Here is a 12,767-nt window from a genome sequence, read left to right as displayed (position 1 = left end):
AAACTTCAGCTTATTTTGAAATGACTGTCTTTCCAGCTCAGATGTCCACGCAGAACATGAATTGTGTAACGCTGCCTCTCCGAACTGCCGATGACCTCGGTTTTAGTGTGGGCAGCCTGGCAGGGCTTGGCATCAGGGAAGGCCCCTGCAGCCCTCCAGGGCACCAGAAAACCAGGATCCAGGGCTACCAGTTTGACAGTACTTGTGTAATGGCTTGTGTGATAGACAGCAAGGAGCACTGTCTGCTGCGACCAAATGACCTAAAGAGAAGCTGGGGGGAAGACTGCTTCTAGCTATTAAATCCCAAGATAAGACTCTTTCTCTGAGACATCTGTGCAATTATTCCTTTCAGAGCTTTTATTTCTGTTATGTTAATTTGCATTAAAGGCCTGGATCTCTGAAATTGTGTTTGCCTGCATCTTACGTGGGTCATGGTTTTACAGCTTTCCTGCCATTCACTTCCCTGCCACCACAGCACCACTCACACAGGCAAAGCAGGCAATGCCCCCACCCCGCCACACCACACCACGTGCAAACAGGGGTTTGCATGTATGTGGTGTTTAATATTACAGAAGAGAGTGGTTAGGGTATAGTAGCATTCAGGGAACTGATGTGAAGGCAGTAAAGAAAATGGGTGTGGTGGAGGATAGATCTGATCTTGTGTGAAATGCCGAGCTTCACGTTTAGAGAAACAGAATTTCACCCCTAGGTTTTGGCACACCTGCTGGGGACAGTGGCTAAAAACAACAAAATTGATGTTTGTAATTTGTAATTGATGAGTTGACTGGCAGCAATATAGGATGTTAAATTACTTTTTTTTTTTCCTTCCACACTCGTGAACTTGTTTTCTTTAATATGGGTCTTCAGCACATCACTTGAACTGCTTTCTGTTCAAATACCTGTTTACTGGTGAGTTACATTCTGATTTAACTAAAAGCAGGGAAATGCCTTTCTCGTCTCCACTCCCTTGAGTGGAAGTTAAGGGCAGGAATGGAAATTTGTATGTTTATCAAGTTTAAGAGGTTATTAGGCAGAAATGGTAAAAAAAAAATCTGCTCCTGATTTTACACTGCTGACCTTTTAACTTTATTTCAGATCAGAGAATGTGGGAGAAGGAGGTGGTTTATATGTTTTCTTTAGATACTTTAGTGAGAGCTCTCAGATATTGTTCCTTGGTTTTGAAAACGATTGCACTTAATTTTTAACTTCCTCTGTTTTAAGAAGTTAAACTGGATGGGTTTTCACTTTGATCTGCTAAGGTCGGAGCCCTCTTTTATCATTGTTACTTGAGGCAAGTATGCAAAGGAAAATTTTGGGGATTTCAACTAAGCTCTGCAAAAGGGTTTTAGTAAATGGGGGTCTCCAGCTCAAAAATGCACAAGTTGGGGTGTATCTTTTACATGAAAAAAAAAAACTGTGTAAAAACTACTTTTTTGCTAAGAAAAGATGAAGAGTTTTTCCTTGAAAACCTGGGCAAAAGACTCTGAAAGTGTTCTAAGGCTTTATGGGTTTATGTTTGTTTGTTTTTAACGTTTTCTTTAAAATACAGCTTTCCTCACTTTTGTGCTCCCTTTTTGCACGTGTGCAGTGCTGTATACACAACCCTGTTCCATACTGCACTAGGGAGGAACACTTTCAGACTAAGACAAAGCAAAACTTGTTTATTAACAAAAGATGTTTAATGTAGTGAAACAAAGTGAAAAAATACACCACCACCAATACAAATGTAGTGGTTTAAGTTTCCTTCACCCCAGTACTTTTGTGCTTAATGTAGATTTTTGGTTCCACTCCCCTCTCCTGCCCCCCAGCAAAAATAATGCACACATATTATGTGTAGTTCTAAGCCCATTGCTCTGCTACTGTCCTTAAGTAGTAATGCTGTAAAGATTTAAAAAATATTCTGCTGCCAAATATATGACATTTGTTATTCTCAGAGATGATGGCTTAATTTTTAGTATTCCTTGGTGGTTTGTATCTTGACATTTCTTATGACCTACAATTAAAATGACTTTAGTGAAGTCTCAACTTATATCCAGATTGCTGAATGTGGTTGAGTGTCTCCAGGGAGAGCCCTGAACTGCTTGCTAAATCAATTTGTTCTTTTCTCAAAACAGATTAAATTTTTTTTACCATGTTAAATTAAAAAATAAATAACCCCATATGACATAACTGCGACATGTAAAATTAAAAATGTGTTCTGTGCATTTTGAAGGGTGGTAATTTTGATGCCAATGCAGCGCTGATAGTATTCCACCAGAGAGAGCAAAGAATGGTTAAAAACAGGCATGTCTAATCCTGTCTTGCTGTTCTGCTAGTCTCGTTTGAGAATTAAGTTGATGGCACACTACTTGGGTGGGTGCTAACTGCTAGATGTGGCAATAATCTTCTTTAGCAGAGCCTGAGACGCTTTGCTTCCACTGCTTCACCTCCCTCGAGTTAGATTTTTTTCTTTTATTTATTCGTCTTACTCATGCCTACTGCTTTCTTTTCAGGTCAGTCTTCTCCCTATTCCTTTAGCAAGATTAGCTGCAGAACTTGCTTGTGACTTACCTGCACCCTTAGCCCATGCTTCAAGTATAATTTTAGTATGTTCCTCCTGCCTACAGTTTATTTTGCATCCAGCACACAGGGGAAGCAGAGGGAAATCTGTAGCTTCTGGTGCTCTGCAAATCTGCAGAGGATATAAAGGCAGCTGTACTCAGGGAGAGTCAGATGCACTGGCTATGCCAGAAGCAGCCTTTGTTCCTTCAAGCCACTTCCATGGTTGTGCTTGAGTGGATTATTGTTTAAGGCTCTGTAAGTACAATAGGACTTAAAGAAAAGGGAAGGGGAAAATTTTTCCAAAATAGAACAAAACAAACTAAAAAAGTTGCTACGGAAGTAGATGGCAAATGGTCTCTCATAATGGGATTTTACAAGAGATGTCCAATCTCCAGAACAATGGTTCAGTTTAAGCCAAGATTAATAGTGCTTGTTATCCTATGCCTGTGAGTTGGCAACTCTGTCCTCTGCTATAAAGGGATGCAGTCTGATGTGCTGCTGCCTGCTGCGGACAGGGGAGGAGCCGGGACTATGATGGGCACTTGTGAAATGACAACGAATCACAAACTTTAGTTGTTTTGGATTCACCTGCCCCAGGCTGATTTTTCCTGTCTCTGGCTGGGCAGGAGCAGGTGCTGGAGGAGAAGCAGCCTGGCAGGGGGTCTCAGAACTGAGCCTGGACTGACTCCTTTGCACACAGCTGGCACAGCAAATCTTTCTTATTTCAGCTCGGGACAAAGCCACCTGTGTCAGGTTATAGTTTCACAAAGATGTACTGAAGTGTCTGTTCTCCTAGTCCTGTTTCCCTGTTCCTGCTTAGACCCCTGATCCAGCCTACTGACTCTTATGCAGCTCCTTAAATCTGGGATGTGGGAGGGAGGTGGGGTGCATCACTGCCTCAGGGACTTGAGGGTTTCCAGGGCTGTGGCAAGAGACATGGACAATAGCAATCTTGGACTGGTGTTTTTAGGTGCACTGACTGGACCCATCTTAAATTCAGATACAGCCTGAAAAAGTGGAAAAGTGGTTCTTTCAGTAATTATATTTTTGTGGAACAGCTCAGGAGAACAACAAAGATGTTGTTGTTGTGCTGAACTGGAGATCATGATACTGTGAACTGCTGCTGTTAGGCCTTACAACCCAGATGTTCCCTTCCATCTCATAATAAGGAAATTGCGAATTCATGGCTTTCTACAGATGAGAAAAGGTGTACTCCAGTTATGTTTTAATTTTTTTTTTAAATAATGTGAAATACAAGTGTGAGATGGATTTCATTTCCGTTTATGCAGAGAAAAAACTAAAGGTAACTTTTTTTTAAATTGGGAAGACTAATTGAGAAAATGGTGACAACAAGCAAAACTTTTGCTTCTACTCCAGTGAAAAAGAAGGGGGAAAAAACACAAGCAAAATGAAAATACTAATTACTGTGATTCTTTTACTTTGTTCTACCCTGATAGCATTCTGTCTAGCAGAGTGAGCCTGAGAAATCTCCCAGGAGGACTGGTTGCAGTAACTGGGTGATACAGGAGCCACAGGTTAGACTAAGTGTCTGTGCTGTTCAGTGTGGCAAGTTTCTCCGTCGCAGCCCCCGATGGGAACCTGCTTCTGTTTTGGGAACAGACTGTATCAGGAAGAAATGGGATAGTGCAGGAGTGCTGGCCAAGGGTTTGCCTGGGACTTCGTGGGACCATGGGGAAGCCCCAGTAGGATGCAAGCAGGAGGCTGGCACTGGGGCTTGCTGGGGCAGGGAGGAGGATGTGTTATGTGGTGGCAGGTGAGGCACATGATGAGTTTCAGTGCAGCTTGGACGCTTCCTGTGACTTTCTTCTGCTTGTGTTTGGAAGGAGTGTTCATCCTGTCTGTTCCATCAGATGAATGTCTGTGTTTTACAGCTATGTGACTGCTGCGTTTTGGTGTGATGTGTTTGTGTGCTTTTTAGTTCTTGTTTTAATAAGGTTTATTGAGGACCAAGTCTAGGTGTCGCCAAAATTGAAAGTTGTCAGTTAGAAGCTGCAGTTCTGCTCCCCTTTCCCCCAGTCTTCCCAGCTTTACTTCTCTCCCTTTTCATGTCCAAAATCATCACCTATTTTGCATTGCTTACTTCAACATTTTCTGTTTCTCTTATAAAACTAGCAGACTGTGCCTTAGTCAGTGAGAATGGCGTCTGATGCTCGTCAGTCATACACTCAGTGTTGAATTTGTGTTGCTTTAGAATTTCAAAAAAGCCCAGGTTTCTAAAAACTCCTGAGTTGATAGAGAGCTACAATACCTAATAAGGACTGCATATAATACTTAAGCACTCTGTAGAAGTTTGTTAATGTTTTTGCATAGCAGAAGTACGCTTGCTGACCAGTGAGCTTATTTAGGAAGAGCAGCACTTCGTGTTCTTCACTTATGACCCAGTTACAGCCCTGGATAAATGAGAAGTTGGGATTGCTGACATGCTGTGGTTTTACAGGAATTTTGAGTTAGAACATATTCTGCAGTTCAGGGAGAGTAATGCTGGAACTTGAAAATTATTTGTCAAAGTAGGAAGATACTCTGAAGTGCACCTGCCTTATATATTTCCATAGGAAGACTGTGCAATGTACTTAAGTGTCTGTCTTTGCAGTATTTTTGTTTTCCAGGAATTTCTGTGTGGGTGTTTCCTATTTGCTATCTCTTCATTTTTGTCTGTACGTAGAGGCCAAGTGATATTTTGTGTATGGAAACTGAGTGTTTTGCTCTTGGTTACACTTAGAAATTGATTTACTTAAGTCCAGCACAGGCTGAGTGCTGAGATGTAGACAGTGAGATACCCTGGGGTCCCTTCTGCTTTTCTCAGAGGGTAAGGCTGAGGAAGAGAAACAGGGCTCCAGGAAGATCTATGATAGCCCAAAAAGATGTATAATAACTTGTCTCTCAAATCTGGCAGACACCAGCTGGGGCACGGATGTGATGAGAAAGCAGGGAGAGTTCTTTGTGCTTGACCCAAGTCTGTTGCAGTGATACCACTGAGACTAAGGAGGTTTAAAGATGAACTGTTGTGTGACTTCTCTATTGGATGTCTTCCAGTTCTCCCTTACACTATTTCTTATATGCTTTGATTTTAAGACTTGTTGTAGTGCACAGTTTGCCCTGGGTGTTTCCCTTATGTATATTGACCTTTTCCATTGATTCATCTTGGCAAAATCACTAACAAAAGTTAAAAGAAAAAAATGCTGCAACTGTACTGGGCCAAAATTTGTGGGTTTGGTAGCAGAGACTGCAGGGGTGGGGGACATCGTCTGGGCTGCCCTTCAGGAATGCCCCAGACTGCAGCGAGGGCACCCTTGGGGGACTGCAGCCACCCCAGGCCAAAACGAGGATATCCTTGAGGGAATGGGACCAGGGAAGGAGGAGTCCAGGCCGGGACAGGAGAAATGAAGTGAAGCAGCAAGGAGCAGCTGAAGGATGAATGAGAAGCAAAAAGGAGCAGACAGAAACCATTGCACACACAACCTGAGGCCTCCTGTGCTGCCTGTTGCCTCGCCAAAGGCATTGGGCTGGGTCAGGCATGGCAGAAACAAGGGAAGGTAGGCCAATAAAGCAGGGGAAGAAAAGGTGTTGGAGTCAAGTTGAGCCTTGGGAAGGTGGAGGAAGAGAGTTCCCCTCAGTCTTTGCTGAACTGCTTAGTCTCCTTTTATTTTTCCCTTCAGCTTCAGAAACAGTAACTAGCAGTGTGCTAATTGGCACTAAATACAGTAAAATCAAGTGAAATTCCATGAGTTGAGATTGTTTTGCCCACGATGTAGGGAGAACAGATTTTGGGGTTTCTTGTATTTCTTTTCCTATTTGAGTCTTTGGGGTTTACCTTTACAGCTTTGCTTTTGAACTTTGGAACCTAGAGACAAAATATATCCTTTAAAACAAACACGCAAAGAGCTGAAAGCTGAAATTTTTATGTGATGATGAGACTTTGGAGAGCTGGCTTTAGGAAAAATTCCTACTGCTGCAGGGGACACGATAAAATCGCTGGAGTTGGCAGCCCTGCTGTGTAGCCTCTCCTTCCTCCCCTTGGCTCCTGCAGCCTTCCTGGCCCGTGTTGGTCGTCTCCCTCATTGTATTGATTTTTACGGTGTAATCTGCACTGAGCACGGGTTTTGTCTGTTATGCACTTATAATGCACCACATATGCATTACTATAGGAATAGCCTAATACCGAGTACCGGGGACTGCGAGCATCGAGCAGTTCGTAGCCAAAAAAGCATTTGGCCAAAAGCCTGCGATTTTGTGCTCCCTCTGCTGGATCTGGAAGAGCAGGAAACCCTCCCAGCTGGAGCGCCACTGGCTCTCCTCCTTCCCCCATTCCCGCCCCGCAGCTCCCGGTCTGGTCATCGGGGGGTGCTTGGGGAAAGGGCTCAGTGCTTCCCAGAGTCTGCTGGTGCAGCTGCACAACGGGCCGTGAACCAGGTGTGAGTGTGGACAGGGTTGGAAACTGTGCGACATAAAAAGTAGTTGTGCCACAGTAAGGCCATGGTTTCAGCCCTGGAAAGGTGGCTGAGGCCAGCCAGCTGTAAGGGCTTTCCAGTTGATGCCTCTTCCCTGCCCATCTCTTCTCGTTTTCAGGTGTAGCTTGCTACCCCCAAACTTTGCCATTGAGACTGTTTTGGGGATCTTCCTAGAAACAGGATGAGAGAAGGGATCAGGCTTTAATAAGAAGCTACTTTTATTTTTAGAAGCTGATTACAGTTCCCAGCAGGACCCTGTGGAGTGTGCTGGCAGAACTGTGGCTGGCATGGGGGCACAGGAGCAGGCTGGAGTGGTGGGGGGGGGGACATGCAACAGCCCCTAAGCAGGTTGTTTGGGGAAACCAGGGAGCAGATGCTGGTGGGGACAGTGCCAGTGTCCTTAGAATCAGCTTGGACCTGATTTGTGAAGGGGGTGGGTGGTCTGTGATGTGAATTCACAGAAATGTTAATGGATAACCCTTTCATTTTAAGAGATGCTTTATAAAACAAAGTAGGAATTGTGGTGCCAGTTTTACAGATGGGCAGAATAAAGCACAGAGGAGGGGGGCAAAGCTTTGGCTTCATGTGCTGCAGCAGTGCAGTTTAAGCTGGTTTAAGCAGCCTCTGTTCCTACCCTCTACCATCATGGCTGATCACTCCTGCCCTGTGCCTGCTCCCTGTGTTGTGTTGGCACAGCTGTTTATGAGACAACATGCTGAAGGAAATTAGTTCCCCCAGTCCAGCTAACCATGCAGCTGCACAAATGCAGTGTTGGAAGCAAGAGTCCAGGAGAGAGGAGTGAGAAGTAAAGTTTTAAGCATCCAAGTAAAAGCTTTAGACCCGTTTGCCAAAGCCCCATCCAGTTACACCTGGAATAGTACCCAGATCTTGAGGCAGGCAGAACAAAAGTTTATCCTTTGGAGGAACAAACTAAAATAACTAATTCCAACTTCATTAAAGACCAGTCTGCATTAGCTGAGAAAGTCATGTTAACACATACTAAATCTGAATCAATTAACATGTTTTTCCTGGCTTGTATAAGCAGAACAAAAGCACTGGGGAAAACTTCTAGATGAGAATAAATCCACGTTCTGGGAGAAAACATTCACAGTTCAATGAGGCCTTAAAAGCCAATCATTCACCCAGGGTACCTGTCAATATGTAACTTCTGTAAAATTGCCTTTTGTTGTGAGACAAGAAAACCAGCAGAGTTCCTGTCTGAAGCAGACAGTCCCTTGGTGACACTGTATGTGATGGGGTGGGATGGTTGTTTCTAACTTAGGGTTTTTAGTCATGTTTTTATTCTTTGTGAATTATCATTGAACAAAGTAAATATGACTGCAGAACACACATTGAATATGACTAACAAGTTATTTGTAATAACTTGAGGTTTTTCTTCTGCACTTTTTAAAGTCACCTGTGACTTCTGCATCATATGAGTTGTTATGAAAGTGTCTGCTCCTGTAGGTGGTCCTTGGGGAGGAACCTGAACTGGCTGCAAATTGTGTGCCTTTTTTTTTTTTTTCCAAAGTAGGACTTGCTTTTTCATGTTTAATGGAAAATTCTTTTACATGGAGGTTATTTGGAAGTTAGTCAAAAGAGAGGCAAAATGTAGTCATTGTGTTACTTTTATCAATATTTGCTGAGTTTTGGAGCCTGGTTAGTATAAGGCTGTAAGGACACCTTGTCTGCCTGCTGAAACAGCATGTAACAAAATATATACTGCCTGTAAACATTCCCCTGTCTCCCTTTGCAGTCTTTCTTTATAATTAAAAAGCATTTCCTAGAAGTCGCAGTGCTGTGCCAATGTAATCCATAAACTTGCTTTGTTTTGCTACAGACAGGACGGTGGTTTTGAGGTATTTTGGTGTATTTTCTTTAGCAAAGTTTGGGGGTTGGTTTATTTTTTTTAATGGCACTTAGCTCACAACAGTCAGAGAGTACCCTTTATAAAGAGGATAAAAGAGACTTCAGCATGACCTTTAACTGAAACAAAATTTAGCATTTGGCCCAGGAAATTTTGTTACGAACCTCAACAGAATTCTTATTATCTTTTTCTCATTTCATTGTTACAGACATGAAACCCTGTAATACTTAAACTCCTGGACCAAATCTCAAAAGCTTGGGGGTGGCAGAGCTGGGCTGGAACCCCAACCCAACCTTATATCTGGTCTTCCAGGTTTGGTCCTGGGACTCCTAAATGCTCTTCATTCATTTCAGGTCTGTTCACTGAGCTACTTCAAATGTTGCCATGTTATGCAGGAGAACAGAAGCATGATGTGTCTGTATTTTTATTGCAGGAAAATGGATCTTGTTATGTGAGGGCGTTGAGGAAACAGTCCCCAGCTACCAAGAGGAAGAAAGGCCAGTAGGAAATATTCAGGTAGGAAAGCTGTGTGTACCATCAGGGGGTGAAAACACTTGTGGGCCTTCAGTCTTTTTACAGATGCTGTGTCGTGTTTTATGCTTGAATGGCTGATCTGGTCACTATCAGAGTTTATTTGTTGTTTTAAGAAGAAGCCCTGTTTGGTCAATTGATTGCAACAACAAAACACTGCAAGCAAAGCCCTCAGCATAAACATTCCTTGGGCTATCCCTGGTACAGTATTGATCCTGATACAGAATACAAACAAATTACTCCTTGCATGAGCCATTCGAGCTATAAAACAGAGCAGTAATATGTTCTACTTGCTGCCAATAAATGTGTATTTATAATAAACAAAACAGAAATCTCTGAGTAGAAATGAACAGTAGTTTCAATAATGCATTCAATATCTTATGTCCAGCTGTTGTACAGAATTAAAAAAAAGGCAGAGTGGCCACTCTGTTTCCTCCCTCACTTAGGAAAAATAATCTTTGCAGTCTTGTTCTGTTGCTGCTTTTCCTTTGCTTTTAGGTTTTTATTTTTAATATTTTAAGTATTTTGTAAAGCCATAGGTAAGCTCATCTTTGCCTTATTTCCAGTGAAGTTCATTGCTTCTCAAGAATTTGACCTACATCGAATTTTCTTGTGGACCAACTGCCTCTCCTTACACTGCTATGTGGGTCATCTCTACTTTCACTCCTTGTCACATCCCTATGGCATTTCCTTATATTGGGAAGTAGCATTAAAGACACTTTGGTGTATCAGTAGTTGGTTTGAATGCAGCTGGAGTAAGGGAGGGTGTCTGTACCCTGTGACCATCAGCACTGAAGGTGCATGGACGATAACTGAATCCATTTCCGAGATGAAAAAAATTAATGATCATCAGAACATAGATTTTTATTTTTTTTTAAATCTACTTTACCGTAAAAGTCTCCTCATCCATATTTTCAGTGCTGCACTTTGGTGAGTTACAGACAGTTGACCTCCAGGCATTTCTTGATGAACATTTCTGTCTACTCTCAGCCTTGAAAAACTCAACCTTTTCAAGAGCTGTATGGGAGAAAAATGTGTAAGACTAATATTTATAGGCTGAAAGAGATGGGAGAGGAAAGACTAAAGTGTAAAACTTGCTTCCAGCAGAAATGCCATCCCTCTTTTACCTCTGATAATTAGAAGCATTTCTGACATGGCTGCAAAGCAAGTTAGTGGTGTGTGCCTGCTGTTTGCTGTGCATTTGTACTGCAGGACTGTTTTCCTTCGTGTATGGTGATGCTTTCTTCTATTTTGTTTTCAGACAATCACAAATTTCATCTGATACTCTCATATTACATTATGATTCATCCATGCTCTTACATTTTAAACAATCACTTCCAAGTACTTACACATAATTGTTTGTAAAAATACGAGGTTGTGATTCCAGTTCACGTTTTGAGTATTTTATTTTTTCATAATGTTTAACAGAGCTCATTTGCATAAATCCTTTCATTAATAATTCTAACTGAAATAATCCTGGAAGACTAAAAGAAAGAGAGGTTTTAAGTTCCATAATTTTATATATAAAATCTTGGTTATATTAAGAAATACTGCAGTACTGATTTTAACTCTAATAGTAGATTTAGAGGACATTGCAAATAGTTTTTAGAGATGCCTTAGAAAGTATACGGTATTTACATCCCCTGAATATAGGTCTATTGTGCTGGTCTGAGATAATAAAGAAAATAATATGTGCAGGCATAGAAATGCAGCAAATAATTAACAAAAAGAAAACACAGCACCAAACCCCACCACATCAAGAAATACACTGTTTTTAAAACTGTGTTCTTGAAAATTTCCTGGAGATTTCCCAAGACCTGAATCCTGGTTTTCAAAAATAAAATAAAAATCACCTTTTTGATCTGTGAGGAAACTTGGGAAAGAAGTCCCTTGCTGTGCCTTTGGGTCATGTGGCCTCACTGCTGTAGAGCTGGAATGTTTGCCATGGTATTTCCGGAGGCTTCATAAACACACAGAAAGAACAGTGGAAGTTAGGAGGATTTTTAAAAAAATTATTATATTCTCCCCCTCCTTTTTTTTTTTTTTTGGCAGGCTAAATTCATTGCACTTTAAATGTGGGGTTTTTTTAGGAGTTCAGAAGAGTTTTCATTTGATCAGTCCAGTGAATTTTAGTAATTAAACTGTTTCTTAAAGAACAAAGTCAAATGATATTTAACAATTTTTTAATTGCTGATTTTGTCTAGAATTAGTTCTTACTAAATGTAACACCTGGCAACCTACATATACTAAGCCTAACTCTGTTGTTTAGACGGTCTTAATGGTTTACTTTTGGCATGTGTCATTGTTAGTAGCATTCAGGAATCTGACTTGATAGCTGTCGTCTTGCACGCTAGAGTAATGCAAACAGAAGATGGGCACTCAGAGGAGGTCACAGTGAAGAACCATTTCCTAAATCCTGCTGCAGTGTCGTAGAATCCCGAAGTCAAATCAGAAAAGCACAGAATTAGTTATGGCTCCTGGGATATGAGGGTTAAGATTATGCAAACCTCTTCTTTCTAGCTCTAGGAATAGCATGTGCTCCTTTTTAGGCTTTGCAACCACCTCAAACTGGGATTATGAGGACCTTGGTGTGCCTGTAATGCCATGGATATGTTATGCCTTAGTGGCAAGGTGGGCTGAAGGGACCCTCCAGTGCCTTTTACACCCTGGGCTGCCAGAGATGCATCTTATCCTTCTCCCTTCCCCTTTCAGGCTAGCTGCCTGTTGAGCAAGGGCAGAGAACTGATCTGTTTTAAAAATAACCTGGTAAAAATGGGGAGGGAGGGGGAGGATGAATGGAATATTTTTAGCTTAACCAACTCCATTCTCTACACAGTACCATAAAGCTGTCCTAGCACTACTGGGGGGGTGGGGAAAGGGCAGAGCAACAGGAGCTGGTAACAAGTGGCCAGAGATAGGAACTGCTTATTCCAGATTGCCTCTGTGAGAAATCACCCCAGCAATGTGGCTGTGTATTCCATGAGGCTGCTCAGGACATGGTCAGTGGGAGGTAAATAACCATATCAAAATATGCTTGTTGCTGAGTCAGACTGTTTATTGCATCAGAAGTTACAAGAAGGCAGCATGGCTTGTCTTAGAGCTTTCCTATTAAGCATGAAACCGTAGATTTCCCCCTTGCCATCCCCCCCCCCCACATTCAGGCTCTGAATGGGCACACTGAGTTGGAGCCTTTGTAGATCTGGAATTGAGCAAGGGCTTGGGTTCTGCATATTGTCAGGTCTTCTTTGCTTATCCTTCCTGTCCACTTCCAAACATTTTGAATGCTATCTTTAAGTGTGACTAGTTATTTAATGATATTCTCCTAGTCTGGAAGCGTATGAAGTGTAGAATCATTTACT

At 42.0% G+C, this 12,767-nt stretch overlaps 1 protein-coding gene across 5 annotated transcripts in view; it reads left to right on the top strand.

Moving 5' to 3' along the window:
* Positions 1–12,767, top strand: part of ZMIZ1 (zinc finger MIZ-type containing 1) — a 350,003-nt gene that overhangs the window by 111,899 nt on the left and 225,337 nt on the right. For all 5 annotated transcript variants that reach the window (XM_027649681.1, XM_027649686.1, XM_027649679.1 and 2 more), the window contains exon 3: positions 9,311–9,393. The gene's annotated coding sequence lies outside the window, so the exon portion shown is untranslated. The remainder of the gene's footprint in view (positions 1–9,310; positions 9,394–12,767) is intronic.

The sequence above is a fragment of the Corapipo altera genome, unplaced genomic scaffold (genome assembly GCF_003945725.1).
Source record: "Corapipo altera isolate COAL_440 unplaced genomic scaffold, ASM394572v1 53, whole genome shotgun sequence".
Classification (NCBI taxonomy): Eukaryota; Metazoa; Chordata; class Aves; order Passeriformes; family Pipridae; genus Corapipo; species Corapipo altera.
Note: the sequence above shows the minus strand (reverse complement) of the source record. Positions and strands in the feature narration are given on the sequence as shown.